This window comes from Solanum lycopersicum, chromosome 1 (genome assembly GCF_036512215.1).
Source record: "Solanum lycopersicum chromosome 1, SLM_r2.1".
Classification (NCBI taxonomy): Eukaryota; Viridiplantae; Streptophyta; class Magnoliopsida; order Solanales; family Solanaceae; genus Solanum; species Solanum lycopersicum.
This window is the reverse complement of record NC_090800.1, coordinates 10,233,804-10,260,421: the sequence shown is the minus strand read 5'-3', so window position 1 is coordinate 10,260,421 and position 26,618 is coordinate 10,233,804. Positions and strand designations below refer to the sequence as shown.

Below are 26,618 nucleotides of genomic sequence, written 5' to 3'. Positions count from 1 at the left end.
TGGTGAGACAAGGCATGAAATCTTTCCAAAAATCGATCTGAAATACCATCTTAAGTCAAGTTCTTAAACTGAAGTTACAGGGAATGAACATGTCGTTCTAGTATCGACTGCCACCACTTCCTAGATAGGCCCCACATGTGAAAAGTAGTGTAATTCACTCTGTCGGACTCCACCAACTCCACATTTTGTAACATCTCATGATAACTCACAAGAAAGAATTTAAAGTTAAACTTCAGTAAATCGTGTGTTTGTATATCTATCTATTTGGAGATAAATACTACTTAGAAGGTATGAGATGGCCCTAAAGACACTTAATCTATCTTTACTCTCTTGTAGTTAATTAATTTCGTCAAACAATCTATTTGATTATTCATTGAAGGATTTGATCAATGAACATTCAGTTCTTTCTACAATGTTGAATGGATTCTTACCAATTTATCAACTCGGATCAAACTAATATAACCCCAAATAAATTATAAATTTTAGTTAGGGTTCTAGGAGACAATTTCTTTGAAACAAATTTTATGTATTGAAAATAAACTCCAACTAAGAAATAAGTATGAAGAAAGAAGAATATTTTACTAATTAACTGTTTTAGTACATTTTGTCCCTTTCTTGATTCTTCTGTAGGATGATTTGCACCTAAAATTGATTTTATTTGATCTTATGTAAAGAGGATTTTTGGAATTTCATGAAGTAATTGTGGTCGGAAAGAGTCCTCCCACATCTTGATCTCTTTGTAAATGTTCCATAAATTTATGAAACTTTCGAAATCCCTCTCTAAGGGATATAGTACCCTTTATATAGTGTGAGTTAGGATTAATCTTCAAGAATTAGGATTAGTCTTCAAGAATTCTAAATGAAGTTGGACTCATCTGGTAGAGTCCCTTACAATTTTGATGTCTAGAAATATCAAGTCTCTGTCTCATGAAGAAACTTATTTCTTTTTTAAATAACCTTTCTGGGCACATAGTTCACTTAACTCTCTTATTGGTTGGAGTTTATTGTTTGAGGTGTAATCAACGGTTCCAGGAGAGTTCTTAAGGGATCGCCCCAACAGAGGACCCAACAACATCTCCAAGCACGTTTCAGATTCCCATCCGAACGTGGACACATGATCCAATTACTTAAAAATCCTCAATAGTACAACATATCTGTCTTTGCAGATTTCGCGAGGCATGAAAAGGTGCTTGTGCATGCCAGCCTTAAGTGCAGATTGAGCATATTATTCATTGTTTACAGAAGCTTACCTCAAAAAATTAAGTAGTCATGGAGTCATTTTGAATATTTGAAACAGATATGTGTTGCATTAACATATCTAGCACTACATCTCCTAGAATTCCTAGCGTTGATATCATTGTGGAATATGATCCATGAGTAAGAGTTTCAACAAGCCATGGAGGATCATGGAACTTGTAAGTAGCAAGGTTTCAAATTATCATACATTAACTAGCTTCTCAGAATCAACAAAATCAATGTGCAACCCAATCTAATTACTAAATGGTAAAGTCGCTACTTCCCCACACGAGCTGAGGTAGATACTTCTTACTATTTCTAATCGTTTGCCTTAGCCTAGAATACATTTTTATTGAAGGCAAAGGGAACTCTTAGTCGAAGAAATTGAGAATTATCATCAGGAATGATTCACGTTAGAAGATCAAATGGTTCATTATGCATAAATTTCATATTTTACGAGTGCATCCAAAGTTGCAAAGTGTAACATTGGAAATGATTTTATTTTCTTAATTTTGAGTAAACCCTCGTACTGACTTTCATAATTCTTAACTAGTTGTATACTGACTTCACATTTGAGAAACGAGTCTCCCAATTTCCCAAGTGATTCCAAATGAAACTTCTGGAGGCATTTCTTTGTTGTCATTCCTTCCAAAATCATACCAGTTGAATACAAAGTTTTAGTTTGGAATGATTCGAAAGCATTCTTTTCAAGTTTATTTAGCATAAATGCTTCCCCAGTAAAGTCTAAAGGTTCAAGCACGGCAGATAGTTATTGGCAAATATTCTTGACCTTGAGAATCTTATGAATTCTAAGGTATATACATATAGCAGTGAACTGTTCGGCGGAGCTTGGGGATTCACTACCATATGTGTATACCTAGAATTTATAAGATTCTTGAATTCAACGATAACAATCTACCGTGCTAGAACCTTTAGACCTTATAGGGCAAGCATCCATGCCGAATAAACTTTGAAAGAATGCTTTTGAATCACCACAAAGTAAAACTTTGTATCCCAACTAAGAATGGTCAATGGAACGGGATGTACCGGTACCGAATCGGTTGGTCCTGTTTCGTTTGCCTACGGGACGGGACTAGATTGTCTGAACCGGTACACTAAACGGGACGGAACCGTGATTTCGTACCGGTGTACCGGTACCAGTTCATCCCGGTTCTGGTCTGGTCCGGTCCGATTCCAATCCAGTTTACTTAATACATATTAATTTTTTTTATATATTTTATATTTTATATAATTTATATTTATATTTTCTATAAATTATATTTTATATTTTATATTTTATATTTTATATTTTATGATTTATATAATTTTTATGTACTCTAATAATAACTTAAATTGAAATTGTAATTTGTTACAAATTTAAATAAATTAAATTGATATTTTTTAATTATTGTAATTGTTTTATCCTTATTTCAATTTAATTTTTTTAAAATTACAAATTTTCTTTATTTAATATTTACAAGACACAAGTTATAAATATAACTTATAAAATACATATTAATGAATATAAGTAATAACTTATAAAGTATAAACTTGAAAAGATTTAAATTTTGAAAACCTTATTAGACTTTACTTGCAAACTTAACAACAAAAATAATTAATAAAATATCTTTAAAATAAACTTAAGTAAAAAATTATAGTATAAATTTAAAAACTATTAATTTATACTTCGAAAAATAAAAAAAATTATATTTTTGTAATCCCAAATAAGATCGTCCTGTTTATCCCGTCCTTTTCCATCCCGGTCCGTTCCAGTTCGTTCCGATTCCATCCCGGTATATAGTTGAATGGGACGGAACCAATTATTCATCCCGGTAATTCCGGTCCGGTTCATCCCAGTACCAATCAACATACCGGTCAACAAGTTTCGATCCGGTCCAGTACCAGTTCGTTCTGGTCCGGTAATGTCACGACCCAAAACCGGGCCGCGACTGGCACCCACACTTACCCTCCTATGTGAGCGAACCAACCAATCTAACCTTAACATTTCAATGCCATAACAACAGAAAGTAATGCGAAAGACTTAAGCATCATAAGTAAAGTCAATAATCAACTTCTATAACTCAAAAACCTATCATTATCCCCAGAATCTGGAAGTCATCACCACAAGAACATCTACAATCAAATGACTAAACTAAGAGTATTCTAAAAGCTAAAAATACATAAGAAGCTAGTCCGTGCCGGAGATTCAAGGCATCAAGACATGACGGAGGAGATCCAGTCCAAGCTAGAAGCGTTAGCTCACCCTGAAGATCCGGTGTGACGAAGACTGGCTTGAATTACTGTTGAGTCGAAGATGACGGCACGTTTGCTGCATTTCACAATTAAACAAGAAGAAAACAATAAAAGTAGGGGTCAGTACAAAACACGGGTATTGAGTGGATATCATCGGCCAACTCAAAATAGGGAATAGGATATATCAAGTATTATCGTAAATCCACTATAAAACTCAACATGTAACAACAACAAGTACTATAATCATCAATAAGTACCATCAAGTTTATACGTGAGGACTCAAGCCCCAATACCAGACTCATTTGGGAATCATGTTCGTTAGATTGAGTATATTAACATCTTTCAAGATTCATTATCTTTATTTCTCTTGTGTCGGTATGTGACACTCCGCTCTCTCATATTCATTATTCCTCTTGTGTCGGTACGTGACACTCCGATCCTCTAAATCTACGTGTCGGTTCGTGACACCCGATCCCCTAATTCTACGTGTCGGTTCGTGACACCCGATCCCCTAATTCTACGTGTCGGTTCGTGACACCCGATCCCCTAATTCTACGTGTCGGTTCGTGACACCCGATCCCCTAATTCTACGTGTCGATTCGTGACACCCGATCCCCTAATTTTACATGTCGGTTCGTGACACCCGATCCCCTAATTCTATGTGTCGGTTCGTGACACCCGATCCCCTACATGTGTCGGTACGTGACACTCCGATCCACTAATATCATTCTGTAAATCATCAAGCCTTCTCTATACCAAGGCATCCTCAATCCCATTACTTTAATTCATCAAGCCTTCTTCTATATCAAGGCATCATCATTAATAATGTATATTAAAGTTTCTTTTCAAGATTTGGGATTCAATATTTTCATCGTGCTTATCTTATCACAATCACATAATCATATTCATGCAAACATACAATTAAGCATATAGTAGGGTTTACAATACTACCAATACATATCATTCTCTATTAAGAGTTTACTATGAAAGCATGAAAACCATAACCTACCTCCACTGAAGATTAGAAATCAAGCAAGCAAGTTCCCAAAGCTTTGTTCTTCTTCTCGTTTCTCCTCTTTCTCGTTCGTTTCTCTTTCTTTTTCTGTCTCTCTTTGTTCTTTCTATTTTTCTTATTCAACCCTCTTTCTTTTACCCTAATTAGTATATAATTAAGAATAAAAGGTGGCAATAATACCCCACTAATTAACTTAGGGTTACCTCTTTTAACCCCCAAGAATTTGAGTTATTAATATAAACCCACGAAATCTATGATTAAGGAAAGAATAGTCCAAAAACGTCCCTTAAAACTTCACCAGAAATCCGATTCTGCCTGGGATTTGCGCAACCTGTGATGGGTCGTCGTGCCTGCAACGGTCCGTCCTGCAGGTCGTCGCAGAGTTCAGAGACTCAAATTTCCACCAAGGGTCTGTGACGGTCCGTCACACCTGTGACGGTCCGTCCTGTCATTCCGTCACAGAGTTCAGAGAGTTGATTTTCAGTACCCAATTTCAGATTTTCTAAGTGTTTTGGGACGAGACAGCCTCGACGGTCCGTCGTGCCCGTGACGTTCCGTCGTGGGGTCCGTCGCTTCTGCCAGTTTTTCCTGATTTGAAGTCTGTTACTCAAAACGACTAAATGGGTCGTTACATTAGATACCAATTTACCCATCGTTCGTCCCCGAACGATCAAAAAAAGGAAAACAAGGGCAAAAAGGAGTACCTGAATCTGTAAACAGATGTGGGTATTTTTCTCGCATATCTGCCTCCTTCTCCCAAGTGGCTTCTTCAACCGATCGATTCTTCCATTGCACCTTGATGGACGCAATCTCCCTTGACCTCAACTTGCGAACTTCTCTATCTAAAATAGCAACAGGCTCCTCCTCATAAGACAAGTTCTCATCAAGCAAAACTGAATCCCAACGGATAATGTAATTTCCATCCCCATGATATCTTTTCAACATCGACACATGGAATACCGGATGTACTCCGGACAGCCCTGGGGGCAAGGCTAACTCATAAGCCACTTCCCCTACTCGCTTGAGTACCTCAAATGGTCCAATGTACCTTGGACTTAGTTTACCCCTTTTTCCAAACCGCATCACCCCTTTCATGGGCGAAACTTTCAACAAGACTTGTTCACCTTCCATGAACTCTAAGTCTCTAACCTTTCGATCTGCATATTCTTTTTTTCCTACTTTGCGCCGCTAGAAGCTTTTCTTGAAAAGACTTCACTTTTTCCATCGAATTCCTCAAAAGGTCAGTACCCCAAGGTCTAACCTCGAACGAATCAAACCAACCAATGGGGTCACGACCCAAAACCGGGCCATATCAATACTTGAGTGATAGCTATTGTTGTATGAAAACTCCGCTAAGGGTAGGAAGCTATCCCAGTGACCACCAAACTCTATCACACACGCGCGAAGCATATCCTCCAACACTTGAATCGTCCTTTCACACTGGCCATCGGTCTGAGGATAGAACGCAGTACTAAGGTCCAACCTAGTACCCAATTCCGCATGCAATGTTTTCCAAAACTTAGAAGTAAACTGCGTACCTCTATCTGATATGATGGATAGTGGAACCCCATGCAATCGCACCACTTCCGAGATGTAAAGTTTAGCTAACTTTTCTGCATTGTAAGTCACCTTGACCGGAATGAAATGAGCAGATTTAGTTAACCTATCAACAATCACCCAAATGGAGTCATACTTACCCATTGTCTTCGGAAGACCAACCACAAAATCCATTGCAATTCTTTCCCACTTCCATTCCGGAATGGGCATTCTCTGAAGTGTTCCTCCGGGCCTTTGGTGTTCATACTTTACTTGTTGACAGTTTGGACACTTAGCAATAAAGTCAACAATATCACGCTTCATTCTACTACACCAAAAGTGTTGTTTTAGGTCACGATACATCTTGGTTGCACCCGGATGTATAGAATACCTTGAACTATGAGCCTCTGTCAGAATAGTGTTGATCAAATCATCGACGCGGGGTACGCATACCCTTCCCTTGATTCTCAAAACACCTTCCTCATCGATTTGTGCTTCCTTAGCCTCCCCTCGCAATACTTTATCTTGAATTCTTCTTAGTTTCTCATCATCAAACTGTTTTCCCTTTATTTTGCCAAGAAAAGAAGATCTTGACTCCACAGAAGCCAACAATCCTCCCTTCTCATTTACTTCTAATCTCATCAAGTCGTTAGCTAGAGTCTGAACTTCTCTAGCTAATGGGCGTCTAGAGGCTTGCAAGTGAGCTAGACTTCCTATGCTTCCCGCTTTTCTACTTAAAGCATCCGCCACAACATTCGCCTTCCCCGGATGATACAAAATGGTGATGTCGTAGTCCTTCAGTAGTTCCATCCATCTTCTCTGTCTCAAGTTCAAACTTTTCTGAGTAAAGACATACTGAAGGCTACGATGATCCGTGTAGACCTCACACTTAACCCTATATAAATAGTGTCTCCATTGCTTTAATGCAAACACTACCGCAGCCAATTCCAAATCGTGGGTTGGATAGTTACGTTCATGCACTTTTAATTGCCTCGAAGCATAAGCAATCACACTCTTCTCTTGCATTAGTACTGCACCCAAACCCGAATAGGATGCATCACAATAAACAATGAAGTTCTTACCCTCTACTGGTAAGGTAAGGGTAGGTGCGGTAGTCAACAAAGTCTTGAGCTTCTGAAAGCTTTCCTCACACTCATCCGACCATACAAATGGAACATTCTGCTTAGTCAAGTTCGTCAATTGGGAAGCAATAGAAGAGAATCCCTTGACAAATCGACGGTAGTAGCTAGCTAACCCAACAAAGCTCCTTGTTTCTGACACATTAGTAGGTCTCACCCAATTCTTCACTGTCTCAATCTTAGAAGGATCCACCATCACTCCATCCTTATAAACCACGTGCCCCAAGAAGGACACCGCATCTAGCCAAAACTCACACTTAGAGAACTTGGCATAAAGCTTTTTCTCCCTCAACATTTCCAATACCATTCTCAAATGCTCTTCATGTTCCTTCTTGCTCTTTGAGTATACTAGTATATCATCAATAAATACGATCACGAAGAGGTCAAAATATGGTTTAAAAATCCCGTTCATCAAGCTCATGAACGCAGCAGGGACATTCATTAGACCAAAAGACATCACTACAAATTCGTAATGCCCATACCTCGTTCGAAAAGCAGTCTTTGGCACATCCGTTGCCCGTATTTTCAATTGATGATAACCGGATCGCAAATCAATCTTAGAGAAGACACAAGCACCTTGTAACTAATCGAACAAGTCATCAATGCGGGGAAGAGGGTACTTGTTCTTAATAGTTGCTTTATTCAGTTGTCTGTAGTCTATGCACATCCGAAAACTCTCATCCTTCTTCTTTACAAACAAAACCGGAGCACCCCAAGGAGATGCACTTGGTCTAATGAAGCCTTTGTTCAATAACTCTTGAAGTTGTGCTTTTAACTCTCTTAACTCCGCGGGAGCCATTCTATAAAGGGGTATAGAAATGGGGCAAGTACCGGGTTCAAGATCAATACAGAAGTCAATATCCCTATCCGGTGGCATACTAGGAAGATCTGCAGGGAACACATCCAAAAACTCACGAACCACCGAAACCGACTCAATCGAAGGTACTTGGGTAGTGTCATCCTTGAGATGTGCCAAGAAAGCTAAACACCCTTTACTAATCATTTTCTTAGCATGAAGAAAGGAGACGATGCGGACCGGATTGGAAGTGTAGTCACCCTCCCACACTAACGGGTCTGTCCCAGGCTTGGCTAACGTCACCGTTTTAGCATTACAATCCAGGATCGCAAATTGCGGAGAAAGCCAAGTCATACCCAAAATTACATCAAAATCTTCCATTTCTAAGATAACCAAATCTACATAGGTGTTGCTCCCCACAAAGTTCACCAGTCAAGACCTATACACCTTTTCAACTACCACAGACTCACCCACCGGAGTAGAAACACGAATAGGCATATCAAGAAATTCACAATGTAAATTTAGACCATTAGCAAATGAGGAAGATACATAAGAAAATGTGGATCCAGGATCAAACAATACGGAAGCCATGCAATCACAAACCAGAAGATTACCTGTGATGACAGTATCAGATGCCTCCGCTTCAGACCGCCTAGGGAAAGCGTAACAATGGTCCCTATCATTTGTCTGTCCGTTGCCCCTACCATGTTGTGATGTAGTGGCCCCAGTTTGCCTATTACCTCTGCCGTTTTGGTGACCACCATTACCTCGACCACCACGTCCTCCAGAATAACGGACTCTACCATGACCACCTCTACCTCTAGCTATTGGGGGTCAATAACTTGGTCTGGGACAATTTCTCCTAATATGTCCAATCTCCCCACACCCATAACATTCTCTGGAGTCACTCATAGGCCCCTCGGAGAAGTGTTGACCGGTCTGAGGTGGACCCCCAACTACAGTCTGTAGTGAACACTGAATGGGTCGAGCCGAGTAACCTCCGGAACCTTGTCCTCTAGAGTAAGAACCCTTAAACTCACCTCCCTTTCGAAACCTCTTTGATGTCGATGTCGTGGTGAAGTCGTCTGGCTTCACTCCTTCCACTTCTATCACAAAGTCTACCACTTCTTGGAAGGATTTAGCCGTTGCCGCTACCTGTAAGGCCGAAATCCGCAATTCTGACCTCAACTCCTTCACAAACCGGCGAATCCGCTCTTGAGGACTGAAACAAAGTTGAGTGGCATATCTAGATAGTGCACGGAACTTAGCCTCATAAGCATTAACCGACATCCTACCTTGCTCTAGGCTCAGGAACTCATCCCTTTTCCTATCCCTCAAAGTTCGGGGGATATACTTCTCCATAAACAAGCTAGAGAACGAGGCCCAAGTCATAGGTGGTGCCTCTATTGGTTGACACTCAATATATGACCGCCACCACATTTTGGCGTTCCCTTGAAACTGATAACTCACGAACTCAACACCAAACCGTTCGACTATACCCATCTTGTGTAGTAGCTCATGACAGTCAACCAGAAAATTGTAAGCATCCTCAGATTCCGCACCCTTGAAGACTGGAGGTTTCAATTTCAAGAACTTACTGAAAAGTTCATGCTGATCGTTTGTCATTATAGGCCCAGTAGTCAGACGTGGAAACGTGCCTATTTCCAATGGAACATCCATGCGGGGAGCCATAGTAGCCGCATGTTGTACCTCCGGAGCCTGAGGTACTGGTGCAGAGAACACTGGGGGTGTCTGGCCCTGATCAGACAACCCACTAAGATAAGCCAGAACCTGATTGATCATCTATGGGGTAGGTTGGGGTGGCAATTCCTCATTCTGCACTTGTTCAGTTTCCCCATCCTCCCCTTCTCTCATTACTTCCTCAGTCGGTGGAGGAGTCACCGCCCTAGTATCAGATGGTCTAGGTGCTCGTCCTCTTTCCCTAGAGGACGTCCTCCCACGACCTCGACCACGGCCTCTTGCCGTTGTTCTTCCTCGAGCCACAGCCCCAGTGGCTGGCTCAGTTGTTTCTTGTCTGGCCGGTGTTGGTGTTGGCGTAGTCGTTGTTCTAGTTCTAACCATCTGCGAAAGAGAGTGAAGATGGTCAGATACCAATTTGTATCGCCTAGATACCAATTGGACTCAAGTAGTAGCACGAAAGAAGGAATGAAAGAGTGAAATTTTCTTAAAGTCTTATAGCCTCTCAAGGAAAAGTAAAGGCGTCCCCCTACCGTTCCTTAAGACTCTACTAGACCTGTTCTTGTGTGATGAGACCAACGAACCTAAGGCTCTGATACCAAGTTTGTCAAGACCCAAAACCGGGCCGTGACTGGCACCCACACTTACCCTCCTATGTGAGCGAACCAACCAATCTAACCTTAACATTTCAATGCCATAACAACAGAAAGTAATGCGGAAGACTTAAGCAACATAAGTAAAATCAATAATCAACTTCTATAACTCAAAAACTTATCATTATCCCCAGAATCTGGAAGTCATCACCACAAGAACATCTACAATCAAATGACTAAACTAAGAGTATTCTAAAAGCTAAAAATACATAAGAAGCTAGTCCATGCCGGAGATTCAAGGCATCAAGACATGACGGAGGAGATCCAGTCCAAGCTAGAAGCGTTAGCTCACCCTGAAGATCCGGTGTGACGAAAACTGGCTTGAATTACTGTTGAGTCGAAGATGACGGCACGTTTGCTGCATTCCACAATTAAACAAGAAGAAAACAATAAAAGTAGGGGTCAGTACAAAACACGGGTACTGAGTAGATATCATCGGCCAACTCAAAATAGGGAATATGATATATCAAGTATTATCGTAAATCCACTATAAAACTCAACATGTAACAACAACAAGTACTATAATCATCAATAAGTACCATCAAGTTCATACGTGAGGACTCAAGCCCCAATACCAGACTCATTTGGGAATCATGTTCGTTAGATTGAGTATATTAACATCTTTCAAGATTCATTATCTTAATTTCTCTTGTGTCGGTACGTGACACTCCGCTCCCTCATATTCATTATTCCTCTTGTGTCGGTACGTGACACTCCGATCACCTAAATCTACGTGTCGGTTCGTGACACCCGATCCCCTAATTCTACGTGTCAGTTCGTGACACCCGATCCCCTAATTCTACGTGTCGGTTCGTGACACCCGATCCCCTAATTCTACGTGTCGGTTCGTGACACCCGATCCCCTAATTCTACGTGTCGGTTCGTGACACCCGATCCCCTAATTCTACGTGTCGGTTCGTGACACCCGATCCCCTACATGTGTCGGTACGTGACACTCCGATCCACTAATATCATTCTGTAAATCATCAAGCCTTCACTATACCAAGGTATCCTCAATCCCATTACTTTAATTCATCAAGCCTTCTTCTATACCAAGGCATCATCACTAATAATGTATATTAAAGTTTCTTTTCAACATTTGGGATTCAATATTTTCATCATGCTTATCTTATCACAATCACATAATCATATTCATGCAAACATACAATTAAGCATATAGTAGGGTTTACAATACTACCAATACATATCATTCTCTATTAAGAGTTTACTATGAAAGCATGAAAACCATAACCTACCTCCACCGAAGATTAGAAATCAAGCAAGCAAGTTCCCAAAGCTTTGTTCTTCTTCTCGTTTCTCCTCTTTCTCGTTTGTTTCTCTTTCTTTTTCTGTCTCTCTTTGTTCTTTCTATTTTTCTTATTCAACCCTCTTTCTTTTACCCTAATTAGTATATAATTAAGAATAAAAGGTGGCAATAATACCCCACTAATTAACTTAGGGTTACCTCTTTTAACCCCCAAGAATTTGAGTTATTAATATAAACCCACGAAATCTATGATTAAGGAAAGAATAGTCCAAAAACGCCCCTTAAAACTTCACCAGAAATTCGACTCTGCCTGGGATTTGGGCAACCTGTGACGGGCCGTCGTGCCTGCGGCGGTCCGTCCTGCAGGTCGTCGCAGAGTTCAGAGACCCAAATTTCCACCAAGGGTCTGTGACGGTCCGTCCTGCTATTCCATCACAGAGTTCAGAGAGTTGATTTTCAGTACCCAATTTCAGATTTTCTAAGTGTTTTGAAACGTTGGATCACGACGGTCCGTCACACCTGTGACGGTCCGTCCTGCCATTCCGTCACAGAGTTCAGAGAGTTGATTTTCAGTACCCAATTTCAGATTTTCTAAGTGTTTTGGGACGAGACACCCTTGACGGTCCGTCGTGCCCATGACGTTCCGTCGTGCCCATGACGTTCCGTCGTGGGGTCCGTCGCTTCTGCCAGTTTTTCCAGATTTGAAGTCTGTTACTCAGAACGACTAAACGGGTCGTTACAGGTAAACCGGTTTCGATCCGTTGACCAGTTTTCATCCCAACCGCTAAGATTTTTGAAGTAATGACAACAAACAAATGTCTCCCGAATTTTCAATTCGAATCACTTTAAAATCTTGGCAAATCTTTTCTCAGATATGCTATTAGTATACAATCGTTTAATACATATGAAAATTATCATGAGGGTCTTCTCAACATTAAGAAAAATAAAATCATTTCCAATGTTGCATTGTTCAAGCTTGGATGTGCTCGTAAAATTCTGAGATTTATCCGTAATGAATCATTCTATCTCAAAGTGTGGACAATTCCTAGTGATATTCCTTAAGTTTACAACTTGACAAAAATTTCTTGATGCCTTCAGTAGAAATATGTTTTAGGATAAAGTATAGCAGATTAGAAACAAGATAGTACTTGATGTGGTTGAGGCACTAACAGGTGCCTACCTCAACTCGGACAGGCAACATAGCAGCTTTATCATTTATCAAATGGATCGGGATGGACATTGATTTTATTGATGCACGTATCTTAAGGCACTTCATCTTGAATGCTAAGAAGATAGTCAATGTATGGTACTTAGAAATCACTGCTACACTACAAGTTTCACGACCCTTCGCTGCTTGTTAAAATGCTAACTCACGAATCTTACGTACTACATGAGATTCCACGATGCTATTAGCACTTGAAATTTCTTGGAGATGTAATGTCACGACCCAAATCGAGCCGCGACTGACACATACACTTACCCTCCTATGTGAGCAAACCAATCAATACAAAAACCAACATTTCAAATATAATAGCACAATATAATGCGGAAGACTTAAACTCATTAATGAAAATCAATTAAATAACTTCTAAAAACTCGACAACTATTATTATCCCCAAAATCTGGAAGTCATCATCACAAGAACATCTATCCTCGAATCACTAATTCTAAGAGTATCTAGAAACTAAACATAAATAAAAAGCTAGTCCATGCCGGAACTTCAAGGCATCGAGACATGAAGAAGAATATCCAGTCCAAGCTAGAAGCGTTAGCTCACCCTGAAATCCGGTGTAATGAAGACTGGCTAGAGTTGCGGTTGAGTTGAAGACGACGGCACGTTTGCTGCACTCCACAAATAACCATGAAAGAAACATACAAGTAGGGGTCAGTACAAAAAACGGGTACTGAGTAGATATCATCGGCCAACTCAAAATAGAAAATAGTATATATCAGATCATATCATAAATCATCTACCATACTCAATCTGTAGCAACAACATGTACAAGAATCTTTGATAAATAACATCAAGTACACTCATGAGGACTCAAGCCTCCATATCATACTCATTTGGTAATTTGGTTCATTAAATTGAGTATATTAACATCTTTCAAGATTCATTATCTTTATTCCTCTCGTGTCGGTACGTGACACTCCGATCCTCATCATATTATCCTGGTGTCGGAACGTGACACTTTGATCCCCTAATACTATGTGTCGGAACGTGACACTCCGATCCCCTAATTCTACGTGTCGGTTCGTGACACCCGATCCCCTAATTTTACGTGTCAGTTCGTGACACCCGATCCCCTAATTCTATGTGTCGGTTCGTGACACCCGATCCCCTAATTCTACGTGTCGGTTCGTAACACCCGATCCCCTAATTCTACGTGTCGGTTCGTGACACCCGATCCCCTAATTTTATGTGTCGGTTCGTGACACCCGCTCCACTAATCTCATTCTGTTAATTCATTAAGCCTTCTTTCGTACTAAGGCATCATCAATATCATTACTTTAGTTCATCAAGCCTTCTTCCATACCAAGGCATCATCATTAACAAAGAGGTTTTTCAAGATTTAGGATTCAATAGCCCCATCATGCTTATTTTATCACAATTAGATAATCACATTCATGCAAGCATACAATTAAGCATATAGAAGGGTTTACAACACTACCCAATACATATCATTCGCTATTAAGAGTTTACTACGAATAGCATAAAAACCATAACCTACCTCCACCGAAGAATTTTGATCAAGCAAGCAATTTCCCAAAGCTCTGTTCTTCTTCTCATTTCTCCTCTTTCTCGTTCGATCCTCTCTCTCTCTTTGTTCTTTCAATTTTACTTATTCAAACCCTCTTTCTTTTACCCTAATTATCATATAACTAAGTATAAAAGATGAGGAATTAACCCACTAAATAACTCAAGGTTATCTCTTTTAACCCCCAAGTAATTAAACTATTAACATCAACCCACTAACTTTATAATTAAAGCAGGAATAGTCCAAAACACCCCTTAAAATATTTACAAAAATCCGACCCAGCCTGGGATTACGTAGCCTGTGACGGGCCGTCGTGCCTGCGACGGTCCGTCCTGCTGCTTCCGTCATAGAGTTCAGAGACTGAAATTTACTGAAGAGTTTGTGACGGTCCGTCCTGCCACTTCGTCACGAAGTTCAGAGAGTCGATTTCAGTACCCAATTTTCAAAATTCTAAGTATTTTAGAACGAGACCCCCTCGACGGTCCGTCGTGGGGTCCGTCGACCAAGACAGCTTTGCCAGAATTAAAATCTGCTGCTCAAAACGACTAAATAGGTCGTTACATGTAATGCTAGATTATGTTGTTACAACATATATCTATTTCAAATATTTGAGACTGATTACAAGACTTATTACTTATTTGTGGTCTACTTTTGTAAATAATGAATGATATAGTCAATCTGCAGTTAAGGCTAGACTGCATGAGCACATTCTTCATGCCTCGCCAGATCTGCAAAGGCAGATATGTTATATAGTTGAGAATTTTGAGAAATTTGATATTGTGTCTAGTCTGGATGGTAGAGTGAAACTACTTTCCCAATTGTGTGTGCATCTCCAAGATTTAGGGAGATAAATACTACACAGAAGGTAAGAGATGACCCCGAAGTCACTTGATCTATCTTTATTCTCGTCTTACTAATTAATTTCTATAAAAGATCTATCATATTACGGAATGAATGATTTGATGAATGAATATTCATTTTTTTCCTTGAAATATTAACGAATTTTACCAATTAATCAACTCTGATCGAACTAATCAAACCCCAAAAGAAATTATAAATATTTGTTAGGTTCAAGGAGACAAAATTTGTTTGCTCTAAATCTTATTTATGGAAAATAAACTCCGACCACAAAATAAATATGATAAAACAAGTTATTAATTAATAATAGTTTGGGTACAATTATATCAATCTCTTGAATCTTCTAACTGATAATTTGCACCTTAAATGAATTTTATTTGATATCCATGTAAATAGGTTTCTAAGGATCTTTTTTTAAGTATTTGGTTATCAAGAAGAGTCCACCCACATCTTGATATCTTTGTAAATATTAAATGAATTTATGAAATTTTCAAGATCCCTCTCTAAGGGATATATTACCCTTTATATAGTGTAAACTAGGAGTAGTTTTCAAGAAGGCCTAATTGAATTTTAACTCATCTAGTAGAGTCCCACACAAATTTGATGTCTATGAATGTCAAGTTTTTGGATCTAGAATCAACAAAGACCGCACAAACAACGAACCGAATAACATCTTCAAACACATTTTGGAAGTAGTTTTTGTTGGGTATGTAGCCAGAAGATGGGAAATAGAGGAATTTGAAAAGTTGAGAACTTGAAGAGTTGGGAACTTCAAAAGTCCTCTTATGCTTTAATGAAAAGGCATTTGTCCCTCATCGATGGTGGAAAGAAAAATAGGAGAGTTTAAAGTCAAAGGCAAAAGTCAAGCAAACAAAATATACTATTAAGAAATAGAAAGGAAGAGGGAGAGATACATGATGTAATTGTAGGTGCAAGAACAATAAAGGAAACAAAATATACTATTAAGAAATAGAAAGAAAGACAGGGAGATTTAGAAGAAAGGATGATCTATCAGCTAAAACACAGTTAATTACTAGAGCAAAATCTAAAGGTGAAAGAAATTTCATTCATAAAAGTGAAGACTTACCCAAATAATCGAGAGGGTTAAATTGAACAGATGTAAGGGTTTCCCAAATTCACAAAGTAGCCTACACATTAAATATGCATTCAAAAACCAAGCCCTAAGACAAATCCTAGTTTCTGCTATTTATAATCATATTATACTAAAAGCATGAAGCTCCATAGTTGAAAGTTGAATTACAAAAATATCCCTAATCATATTAAAAATAACCACTTTGTCATGATGATTTAACTAATGTATCAAACTTTTCACATTACATCATTTATATCTTTTGTCTTTTAAACTTCAATCAGTTAAATATTCTATACTCTTTTCATATTCTTTGCACTTTATAAAGTTACCACCCTGTCAAATTTCTTTATCATTTTATTCTTACTCCTCTTTAGTTAGAATAAAGAAAAACTACTATTACTATCGCCCTCTTATTTGTTGAATTTTGTCCAGCATAAGGTAATACTATTTTTTTCCCCATTTATCATTTTATTTTTACTCCTCTTCTATTAGACTACAGAAAAACTACTATTACTATCGCCCTCTTATTTGTTGAATTTCGTCCAGCATACGGTAATACTATTTTTTTCCCATCAAATAAGTTCAGTTTCTGTTTACTGCTTAAATATGGCTTGTGTTTACAAAATAATGTGTATAGATAATAGTTTTTTATTTTATTTATTTCACACTTTACATTTTTAGTTTGCTACAAAAAATATCACTTTGGGAGTAGCTACTGAACCAAATTCATAAGTATGTATATATTTCATGAGTCTGATTTTAAATTCAACTTTATTGGTTTCATTAATGTCACTTTTGGATGCTTTGTGGCCTCTCACTTTTAATTTAGTATAGGTATTTATTTTTAAAACATTGTTAGTATCATACTTAAAAGTTGTGTCTTCGTGAAAAAATAGAAAAACTTCCAAGCATGTATCTCATTCTATTACATGACAGATGAATAATATTACATTACAAATATATGTTGCATTTGAATCTACTTTTCAACTGAATTACTGTTCAATTTCTCCATATATACATATTTAAGTAGAGTATTATATACTTCATTTTAGGAAGTTTATTAATTAGCATGAGATACGTGTCTACAAATTAGATCAACTAAAACAAAGAAGAATCTAAGTCAAAATAAAAATATCCCTTAAACTATTAATTTATTATTTACAAATTATTTAAAATAGGTTTTTAATTAAATATTTATTTTGGTATTCATGAACTTTGACTATTCTTATTATGATAATTAACACTCCTATATATAGATAGACTTACAATTCAATACGCATTATTAAATTGTAAGTTTTTATTAGCAAGAAAACAAAAAAAAACTAAAAACCTTACATCTTTCACGTACTAATAGTAATGATTTTTCATAATGATAGTTGCTATGAATTTCTTAATAATTAGTTATAATGACATTCCATTACACATTTAATATTTTAAATTTATTTTAAACATATTTTGTCCTTAGATTTTTACTCTATCACATTTAAATGTTATAAATTATTAAATTAATTAATTATTCAATAATAAATAGCAAATCATCATATTAATACACATAACTTTTATTATCACTAATTTTTCATTATGTAAATATATGTAACTCTCTAATTATATTTATTATGATTTTGCTCCTATCTCTCACCATAATCTAAAATAGACTAATCTCATATAAATAGTATCATATAAATACTGATATGTACTTAAATCAATTACAAAAATATATATATATATGCACTCTTCTCCCGTCTTATTTTATCTGCTTACTTTAATTTTTATGTTAATTTCTTGTTTGTTGTTATTGTACAAATTTTATAATGTTATGCTGTTATTATTATTTAAAATTTACCATGGTTTGTTGTTTCGTATACATTAGCCTAGCATGTGGTATTTTACTATCCTCATTTGAATATTCAATATGTGCAATAGATTGTTAATTTTTACTTCATACACTTTTAGTAATATATATATATATATATATATATATATATATATATATATATATATATATATATATATAGAGAGAGAGAGAGAGAGAGAGAGAGAGAGAGATTATCTTAAAAGTGATGAATTCTTTTACTAAATACCATAGATTCAAAGTGGATAAAAAATGTCATTTGCAATACAGAATTTATATGAAATATTTTGGAATAAATGTGCGACGCACGTTCCCTAAAAGAGTATATAGTTAAAGATAGAAAGAGGGAACTTAAATAACTAATAAGTAGATGTAACTCTGTAGTTTAACCTCATGATCATTTCCTTGAACCCCGCTTTGGTTATCACATTATTTTGTTGTTGTTACGGTTCTTTTTTTTAATGGTTTGTAATGCTTCATCTTGGGAAGCTCCGAACTTAAAAATTGAATTATCATTTTGCCCTTATTTATTCCTAAACTAAATTAAGTATTAATATATAATTAATTTAAAATTAACTAATCATATTTAAATACATGCATTTAGACACAACGGTTCAAATTCTAATTATTTAAATACTAAGTAATAATCAGTGGCGGAGCCACATGTAGTGAAGGGGTGTCGAGGACACCCCTTTGTCCGAAAATTACATTATGTAGATAGAATAAAAATATTTTTTATGTATATATATATATTACATATTGACACTCCTTGGCTTTTACACGATTTAATTTCTTTAGATTATGACACCCCTTAGACAAAATTATATTATAGTATACTAAATACTAAAATAAGAAGGTGTAAAGTCAAACTTTGAAAAACAAAAATATTTCATAGAAAATTATTAGAAATTATTTCATAGAAAATTGTTAGGAATTACTTTTTTTTTAAAAAAAATCTCTATTCTTTCTCTATAATTAGTGTGGTTAAATGGATTAAACTTGTTATCTTTTCTCTATAATTAGTATGATTAAATGTATGGAATTATCGGTAAAAACAATCAACCTTTCCGCTCCCCCATGTCTAAGAGCACTAACTTCTAAAAATTATCTTAAATAACTCTTCACTTTTTCATCTTATCATATAAATTTTTAGCTATATATATGTATCATGAAAAAGTAATTTTTCTTTATCACTTACCTCTTGTTGATGTCAATCATTAGGCAATTTTCATGTACTTTTTTTGTTTTAAATATTAATATTTGTTTGATCCTAATTAGAATAATATTTTGTATCATAGTTTAATCTTTATCATTTTAGATGTTTTTTGTTGTTACGGGAGAGGTATCATCAAGAACTTTACTACTTATGTATTTCTTTTTACTATATATATGGTTATAATTAAAGTCTTAAGAAGAGTATGAATGTTGTATTTGTTCTTATTTGTTTATTTTTGTTGTATTCTTTACCAATTTATACTTCTTCAGTTTAATCTACTATGAAACTATGAACGTGATGTAAAATTTTTACTAGTGCTGAAATTACTAATTTATGACTTTTATATTCATTTTTAAATGTACTTTTATAATATTTTTTTTCTTTTATCCTTTCCTTACTGATATAGTTTCTTTAAGTAGATACATATCTATGTACTTAGTATATGGAGCGTAATGAGAGATTATTAAGGATAAATCATATAAATATATTCATATTATTAGATGCTATAGTAATATTATTATTTTTCCATATTTCTTGCTTGATGGTCAATGTTATATTCGATTATTATAAATTTTATTTAATGAATAAAATATAAATTGGTAAAACTAATATTTTTAAATTCAATATTTTCTATATAATAACTGTATGGAATAAACGTGCAACGCACGTTCCGAAAACTAGTATTACTATAATTGGGAAGCTCCTAACTTAAAAGTTAAATTACCATTTTGCCCTTATTTTATCCCCAAATTAAATTAAATATTAATATATAATTATTTAATATTAAAGAATCATATTTAAATACATGCATCTAGACACCATGATTTAAATTCTATTTATTTTCATACTAAGTAATAATTATATTATATTATACTCAATACTTTAAATAAGAAGGTGTACGGACAAACTTTGAAAGACAAAAATATTTTATAGAACATTGTTAGAAATTTTTTCATAGGAATATTTTAGAAATTAATTTTTTTAAAAAAATAAATATTATGTATTCTTTTTATATAATTAATGTGATTAAATTTGTTATCCTCTCTCTTTAGTTAGTATAATTAAATGTATTGAATTATTAGTAAAAGCAATCACCTTTCCTCTACCCCATGTCTAAGATCACTTAACTTCTGAAAATTAACAGAAACAACTCTTCACCTTTTCATCTTATCCAATGAATCTTTAGATATATATATGTATCATGAAAAAATATTTTTTCTTTACCACTTGCCTCGTGTTGATGTGAATTATTATGCAATATTCAGGTACTTTTTTTTGTTTTGAAATATTAATATTTGTTGATCCTCATTAGGATGATATTTATATTATAAATTTTATCTTTACTATTTTAGATTTTTTTTTTTGTTACGGGAGAAAAAAACTGTACTCCTTGTGTATTTCTTTTTACTATATATATTGTTGTAATAAAAATCTTAAGAAGGATATGAATGTTGTATTTATTCTTATATGTTTAATTTTTTTGTATTCTTTATCGATTTATACTTCTTTAATATAATCTTCTCTGAAATTATGAATGTTATAAGTTTATTTTTATTAGTGCTGAAATTACTAATTTATGACATTTAAATTCGTTTTTAAATGTACTTTTATAATATTTATATACTTTTATCTTTCCTTACTAATATAGTTTCTTTAAGTAGCTACATATTTGGGTATTTACTAATATAGAGCGTAATGAGAGATTATTAAGGATAAGTCATATAGATATATTCATATTATTAGATGCTACAGTAATATAATTATTTTTCCATATTTCTTTCTTGATAGTCAATGTACTATTCGATTATTGTGAATTTTATTTAATGAATAAAATATAAATTGGTAAAATTAATATTTCTAATTTCAACATTCTATATAATAATTCAACTTTATAATAATTGTAGGGGACAAACGTGCAACGCACGTTTCGAAAACTAGTAGTAGATAAACAAAGCTAAGCTAGTTACAATAATAACCTTGAGCTAAAATGACAAAAAGGCTAGCCTATTAATTATTTAAAATGTAGTCACCTCTTGCTTATTTTTCATTTTAGTGTATTTTAAACCTTCCAAGCTTGTTTTATTAATCATCTAAGATATCCAAATTACTTCGAATCGACTTCATCAGTAATGAATAAAGGAAGGGAAAAGATAGGTGTTGTTACCTTGGTTGACTGACACATCTTGTATGAGAAGAAGAGATATGAGAACGTTGGAATAGAGATCTGGTACAACCCACAAGAATCGAGAAGATTAATATTCAGCCGCGAGCAAGGAGGCAACACAGTAAGAATAGATTTTATAGTTAGGGTTAATAAAAGTGGGCTTTACCCTAATTAGATTAGGTTGGGCTTGGGCCAAAACTTTATTTTCATTTTTTGATGATTAATTAAATGGTCTATATCGCCCCAAAAAAAATCTTTAAAAAAAGGGTTTTCGGGGTAATTTAGGAAGTATAAAAATATCAAATATGGTAAAAAAATGTCAATAACGAAATATTTTCAAAATAGTTAAAATATGAAATTGCCAAGATATTAGTGAGTTTCTCATATAGAAAATACCTTCATCCCCCTTAACAACTACTAACTTGCAGATGGTCTAGGAATATAAGAAATTAAAATTTAATCTGTAGTATATAATGATAAGAAATATATTGATCACCAAAGATGAAGTAATTCCTGAAGAGTTTTCTAGCTCCTCCACAAATTTGAGAACAATATGAATCGAATTTGTTGATTCTCTCAATGAACTCCCAGTATGCACAATGACCAACGATGATTTACTCTTTAGATATAAAACTCTAATACACCGTAAGCAAGAAAATCTAAAGAAATTATGTCCCCCTAACCATTAGACTTATATAGTAGAGGAATATGGTATTCATTGAAACCCTACTCATGTTCAAGTACTTATGTCACAAACTTAAGAATGTGCAAACAAGTAAAAGTAGATGTGGACGGCAGTTCGATGCCAGGTTTTCAACTTATCGACTATACCTTCAACCTTCTTTTAGCTACAAAAAGGAAATACGCGCATCAAATTAGGAGGACACAAAATTATCATCTCAAGAAAATGGTCCACATTCTTTTTCATCATTAGCTAAAGTGTATATGAAGAATTCTTACCTTAACTATATTTCCATCTTCAGTATTGGTGTATCTTACTTTCTATAAGAAAGACTATTTAAGTAAGAAAATTGTATTGAAAACAAAGGATAATGAGTCTTTAATGGACATGAAGTAAATTTCAAAGAATTTACTATTTTGTATGGTCATAGTAATTTCACAATATCTTTATAACAATAAATATTAAAAAGGGCAAAGAAATATAGTTGAGATCTTCATCATAAATATACGAACAACGTATTGGGATAACTCAAAAGATAAAAACATTTCAATTAATTGATGACAAAGAATGGGAGCAAAAAGGAAGAATTCCTAGATTAGCATAATGGAATATAGGAATGGTAATTAAGAGTTCTTTAAGTTACAACCTTACTGAAAATGTCAAAAAAAAAGAAATGTTAACTAACCTTTAAAAGAGAGATTTCAACCCGTAGAACCAAACTATTCATGATTAGTAAAGATAAACATTCCATTGAAATGGGTTGGAAAAGTTTTACATACATATTATTATATCATTGAGTTGTCAAGAGCATAGTTTTTGTTTAATAGCAAAAGAATGATTTAATTTTTGTAAAACTACAATGTATAACTGGACGGAGCTCAACAATACTAGTAGGGAGTGCATCAATTCCACTTCCTTCAGAAATATGTCAAATATATCTAGAGAAAAATCAATCAATATGATATTTTCGTTGATGCTTAAAATATTGTGGCGAACTGAAAATATATCCATATTTTTGTGGACAAAATTTTGACGATCACCTTAACTTTTTGTATGGCAATTTGTCAAGATTTATGATCAATTTTTTATACATCACCATCACTTATGCTAATGAAGTCTGTCTCAATATCATATTTTAGTAGTAAAAACATATTAATGTACAGTTGAGTCTAAGAGGGTCTAAAGAGGATTGTGTGTACGCAACGTTACCCCTAACAAGGTGTATCCAATAGACCCTCAGCTCACAACACAACACTTGATTCCTACCACAAAATCAAAATTCATCCATTTCTCAAAATTTACCAATTTCTTCTTCCTTACTAGGTAAATTAATAACTTCCATCAACAAAAAACTCAATTTCAATCACATAATCAAACACCATTACGAATTTTCAGCTCATTTTCTGCAAAGATCTATACTCCAAACGATCATTATACCATTAAAAGAGAAGAGGAGAGTACTACCAGACGAAAAGGGTTCTTGAAAGAGTCCATTTTTTAACACGACCCACAATGGAAAATGGCAACCAATGTGTTGGAATTAAGGAATGAAGCAGTGATACGGTAGCAATACCTCCGCTCTTCAACAGATCTTCTGCAGTAAAACCATTTTCCATCCTTAAATTTTGCTGATTTATTCAGAAAAACATCAAATTTTTTACATCCTTTTTACTGAGAGAATTTGAATCCTAAGAGAAAAATGGCTACAGAATGGCAAATGACAATAGAAAGGTTGTCAATCAGGTCTTGTGGACTCGCATTAATCACGAATTTGAGCTGTGAAAATAATTTTTGATATAATTACTGAACAAACTTGTCATATTATAAAAATAGTTTAGTAATTAGTGAAATATTAAATCTTTTTACAATGTTGAATGGATTCTGACCAATTCTTCAACTCAGATCCAACTTATTGATTTGCAATAAATTTTATGTATAAAGAAACAATAATATATTATTAATTAACAATTTTTTTAAGTTCAATTTTGTCCCTTTCTTGATTCTTATGTTGTATAATTTGCATCTAAAATGAATTTTATTTAATTTCCATGTAAAGAGGATTTTGTGGATTTTCATGAAATATTTTGTTGTCACGAATAGTCCGCCAACATCTTGATCTTTTTGTAAATGTTCCATGAATTTATGAAATTTTTGAGATCCCTCTCTAAGGAATATAATACCCTTTATATAGTGTGATCTAGGATTAATATTCAAAAATTCTAACTGAAGTTGGACTCATCTGGTAGAGCCCCACACAATTTGAACGTCTACAAATGTCGAGTCTCTGTCTCATGAAGAAACTGATTTTTTTAATAACCTTTCTGGGCACATAGTTCACTTAACTCTCTATTGGTCGGAGTTTTATTGTTTGAGGTGTAACCAACGGTTCTACAAGAGGTCTTATGTTAAGAAATGTATTAAGTATCTTTGTCGAAGCTAGAATCAACAAAGGTCGCACCAACATCTCCAAGCGCCTTTGAAAAGTAGTTTCAGCTTCCCATTCGAATGTGGACAGAAGAACCAAATTCTAAACAGTACATCTGTCTTTCAGATTTAGAGAGGCATTAAAAAAGTGTTTGTGTATGGCAGTCTTAACTGCATATTGAGCATATCAGTCATTCTTTATAGAAGCAAACATCAAATCAATAATTAGTCATGGAGTCAGTCCAAATATTTGAAATAAAAATGTGTTGTAACAACGTAATCTAGCACTGTACATCCAAGAACTCCTAGTGTTTATATCATCGTGAAATCTCAGGTAGCATGTATGATCCTTGAGTTAGAGCTTCAACAAGCTGTGAAGGATCATGGAACTTGTATGTAGCAGCAAAGTACAAGATATTAACTATCTTCTTAGCATTCACACGGCATAGGTGCATCAACAAAATCAATGTGTAATCCAATCTATTTCATAAATAATAAAGTTATTATTTCCCCACAGGAGTTGAGGCACTAATAGGTGCCTACCTCAGCTCGGGCGGACAAAGTAGAAGGTTTATCATTAATGAGATCGATTCGGATGGACATTGATTTTATTGATGCACCTATGCAAAGGCACTTCATCGTGAATGCTAAGAAGCTAGTCAATGTGCGGTACTCAGAAATCACTGCTACACTACAAGTTTCACGAACCTTTGCTGCTTGTTAAAACGCTTACTCATGGATCTTACATTCTACCTGAGAATCCACGATGCTATTAGCACTTGGAATGTCTTGAAGATGTAGTGCTAGATTATCTTGTTACAACACATCTCTATTTCAAATATTCAAGACTGATTCCAAGACTAATTACTTATTTGCGGTCTACTTTTGTAAATAATGAATGCTCTGCTCAATCTGAAGTTAAGGCTAGTATGCTTGAGCATATTGTTCATGCCTCGTGCTAGAACTGCAAAGGTAGAAATGTTGTAGTGTCAAGGAATTTGAGAAATTGAATGTCGTGTCCACATTTGGATGGGAGAGTGAAACTACTTTTCCAAATAAGCTTGGAGGTGTTATTGAGTACCTTGCTAGAGTGAGATCTTTGTTGATATTGTCTTCTATTAGATACTATATTTATAAGTATAAGACCTCTTCTTGAATAGTCAATCAAACAATAGAACTCTATCCAACAGGACATTTAAGTGAACTGCCAAAAAAATTCACGGGACAAGATAAGTCCAATTTATTTAAGAATTCGACTTTTGAGATATCCAAATTATGTTGGACTCTACAAGATGAGTCTCATTTTATTTAAGGTTCTTATATACTACTTATATATAGTGTAATATACTTCCTGGAATAGGCATTTCTAAAATTTCATATATTCATGAAATATTCGTGAACTGATGATGATGATGTGGGTGCACTCTTCTTGGCAACCAAATTTTTTAACAACATCCATAAAATCATTTCATGGAGTTCAAATAAATCCTAAGGAGGTCCACATAATCCTTAGTTTGAGTGACACTAACAACCCTTGAATCACGGAGAAATCTTAAGAGAGAGTAAACAAGTAATAAACATATTTGTACTCACAATCTTTATGAATAAAATTTTTCTTTTTATTACTATTTGATTGCAATATATTTTTTTTATTTGGGACAAATAAATTGGCACACCTAGTGTGACCCAATTAACCCTTCATCTTCTCTCTCACAAATCAAATGCAAATCTGAATCCACTAACTGCAAAGACTGAAACTCTTTTTTTAAGGGTACTTCAAGTCTCGTATTTTAGTTTATCGAGTCTACACGCTAACAAGCCTTGAAGTAGGGGGCATTTATAGTCACCGAAATTTGGTGGAACTCTATGAGATGAATCAGATCCACAAGAAAAGTGTGACAATTTGGAAAGTCACAGTTACTGGGAACATCCTCCCGAACGAGATCAACACACTTTGTAGCTTAGGAAAATTTTAAA

At 35.0% G+C, this 26,618-nt stretch overlaps 1 long non-coding RNA gene and 1 pseudogene across 1 annotated transcript; one reads left to right on the top strand and one right to left on the bottom strand.

Annotated features, from left to right (window-relative positions):
* Window positions 1-2,260: 2,260 nt before the first annotated feature.
* On the top strand, window positions 2,261-25,603 carry LOC109119424 (endoribonuclease Dicer homolog 2-like; annotated as a pseudogene).
* Window positions 13,157-23,931, bottom strand: LOC138340808 (uncharacterized). Its single transcript, XR_011213657.1, has 3 exons — window positions 23,682-23,931; window positions 21,536-21,595; window positions 13,157-13,435 (listed from the first exon to the last, which is right to left on the bottom strand). It is a non-coding gene; the product is annotated as an uncharacterized lncRNA (long non-coding RNA).
* Window positions 25,604-26,618: the final 1,015 nt, after the last annotated feature.